The 2,919-nt window shown below is 45.5% G+C and overlaps 1 protein-coding gene across 4 annotated transcripts in view; it reads left to right on the forward strand.

Moving 5' to 3' along the window:
- pthlha (parathyroid hormone-like hormone a) overlaps positions 1–2,919 on the forward strand; it is a 71,736-nt gene that overhangs the window by 52,722 nt on the left and 16,095 nt on the right. Inside the window, exon 1 of one of the 4 annotated variants that reach the window (XM_008401660.2) lies at positions 1,504–1,688. The exons of the other annotated variants lie outside the window; for them this stretch is intronic. The gene's annotated coding sequence lies outside the window, so the exon portion shown is untranslated. Of the gene's footprint in view, positions 1–1,503; positions 1,689–2,919 lie in introns of those variants that run through there. 4 annotated transcript variants of the gene reach the window in all.

Raw genomic sequence — 2,919 nt, forward strand, 5'->3', positions numbered from 1 at the left:
TAATATCAACACTAAACAGGAGTTAATATTAACACTAAACAGGAGTTAATATCAACACTAAACATGAGTTAATATCAACACTAAACAGGAGTTAACTCAGTATTAGTGCTGTGAAGGGTTGCAGGCCATGATTTTGCTGCAGGTGAAGTTGATCCTCGTTTGATGCATCTGGTGAAACTCGGATATTATTTTTTCTGCCAGAACTTTTCATAATTCAAACTAATATAAAAATAGTTTTTGTTGGTTCCTCGTCTTTAAAACAACTTTCATTCAAGCAGAACATCGTTTTTGATCATTCGTCTTGTCAAAACTCATCCTCAACATTTCTGGTGTGGAGTTTTTTAATGAAATCCTGATTTTATTCTGAACTGTTGAACGGTTTCCTTCCTTCCCGCGCGGCTGAGCGGCGCCGCCGCTGCAGTGCCTGATGGGAAACCGGACGGTCAGAGTGGCTCTGAGCCGCCGCGTTGACATTTGGCAGAATCAGAAGTGAAAACAGTTTTTGTCACTGAAAGGTCGCCGGCGTGATTTCAGAGGTTTGTCACCTCCAGCTGCTGAACCGGAAAACCAAACTCAAACCGTCTCCTGTCGAAGCTGCAGGTTCACATTTCAAAACTGCTTTTGCTTAATGGAAACACCAGTTTAAGAAAAACTCTTGATTTTTGATCAAACTCTTGCTGCTGGGATTTGTTTTGGTTGAATAGAATTTAATGTCTACTGACAGAAACCACGAAGAAGACGACAGGAAGTGGCAGGAGGAGGATGGCGCAGCGTTTCAGAGACTGATTGTGTGAACAAACTTATGATTTTTATTACGTTTATGTAATGGAAACACGGCCATTGTGACATTTTTCAACATTAGTGGAATATGGAGAGTTTTAGGCGCAGATTAAAGGCAGATTAAGGTTTGGATTACAGTGATGAGCAGCTTCTCCTCCAGGTCAGGATTTACCCTCCGTCCTTCACCACCTGCTTCTGTTTCCAGTGATTTCTCTACATTATTCCGTTTTCATATTATGAAACTTCCTGTTTGGAGGTAAATATGAAGCAGCAGATCTGATTCTGAGGTCATCGAGTGTTTAGATGAAATCTGCTGGGTTCCAGTCCAGAACCTGAACCCGTCCAGAACCTCCGAGCATCTAAAAGCAGCCAGGCAGCGGCTGGGATCCTTTGACCTGATGCTCCCAACCTCAAACCACGACTCCCAGCTAAACATAGAGCAGCAGAGCGGCTGGTCGGGAGGGGAGGCGCGGCGGAGGAAACCACAGGAGGCCGTTTTTTAACAGCAGCGCCGCTAATCAGCCCACATAAAGGTCACACCAGCGTGAGGCCGCTGGCGGCGCCGCTGCAGCTCCGTGACGCTCAGACCTGCAGGAAAGTGACAGGAAGCCGACCACAAGAACCAGAACCGGCGCTGGCTGCGGCGCGGCTCCTCCTGGAGGGGGCGCCGTGTGGGAGGCAGCCAGCAGATAGTGACTAACTCCATCCAGCATGGCGGCTCCCGCTGCGAAGCAGCCGTGATGCTGATCGCCTCCCTGTGATGTCATCAGGAGGTGTTGGCCCGGTTTATAAAGCTCCCCGGTCCGGGACCGCACCAACCCTCACAGAACCAGAGACCCGGGACAACAGACGGGTTCTGGTCCAAAGGACGACTTTAATCCCAACGGAACCTCCAACAGAACCTGCAGGTAAGGACCTCTAACTCACCTGTGGAGGACGGAACCAGAACCACAGAAGGTCCAGAGCTTCTGAAATGAGAGTGGATCAGAACCGTTTCATGCAGAGCTGATGGGTGCTTTGGACCCGGTCTGGTCTGAACTGTGGTTCTGGTTGGGCTGGTTGCTGGAGCAGGATTACAGAACTCGCTTTCGGGTCACTAATAGCTTTATTTATTGATTCTGATTGATTCTGAATCGGGTCAGAAGCAGTGGCGGAGCTAGACTTTTAAAGTTGGGGGGGCCAGGACTACCTCTGGGGGGGCAAAATTTTAAATGTGTGTGTGCACATATAWATAATTTTAAAAAATAACCAAACTGAATATTTGGTTATTTTTTAAGCCCCTCTGTCATTTGACATGTTATAATTAACACCTTTGACTGGCACATGGAGACATGATGGACTTTAGCATAGATTCATCACAGAGGAAACTAAAATCAATCAAATTAAAGATCCTTTCTGAATATCATCTCATGGACTGAACTAAATGCGTCTTTCTGACCGGGAGCTGACAGCATGTTGAAGAGTTATGGACACCTTGGTTAGGAAGCTCTGATTGGACAGGTCATTTGACAGGTAACAATATTTCGAGTCCGACCAGAATTATTTGCCTGATGGTGGTTCGGGCTTCTAATGAGTTTACATTTAATGAGTTTGGAGCACACAGAGAAAACCTAAAGAGAATTTTATGATCTACTTATTGTAGTTTAAGTAGAGGAATAACAGCTGATTGTTGAGAGAGGAAAGAAATTAAAGTGCAGATCCGTTAGGCAGAAACAAGCGCAGAGCGCTGGGCGATAAATGCGCTTAAATGCTCCACCGTTACTCCAATTAATCACGCATGAGATGACAAACGCCAAATATACAATATATAGTTACACTGCTTACGTTAATGGTGTTTTAAAAACAAAACCAGTAAAAACTTAACCTAGTTAACATGTCAGATTCCCTCCTCACCTCGTCTTGATGAGAACAGAGAGCAGTTCACTGGTTTCTGTCCAGACTGTGATCAGCTGACCACTTGGTGCKCAGACAGTTTCAACTTTACGCACAGAGAACATCGTGGAGCTCATTATTAATCATTATTAATCATTATTAATCATACTAAGAACAATATCAGTCAGAGAATCATCTCTGATCTGCTCGCTTTAACGGACCAGAGGCTCTGGAGCGTCCAGCAGCTGATCCGCTTCTGCTGGTTTT

This window comes from Poecilia reticulata, unplaced genomic scaffold (assembly GCF_000633615.1).
Source record: "Poecilia reticulata strain Guanapo unplaced genomic scaffold, Guppy_female_1.0+MT scaffold_125, whole genome shotgun sequence".
Lineage (NCBI taxonomy): Eukaryota > Metazoa > Chordata > Actinopteri > Cyprinodontiformes > Poeciliidae > Poecilia > Poecilia reticulata.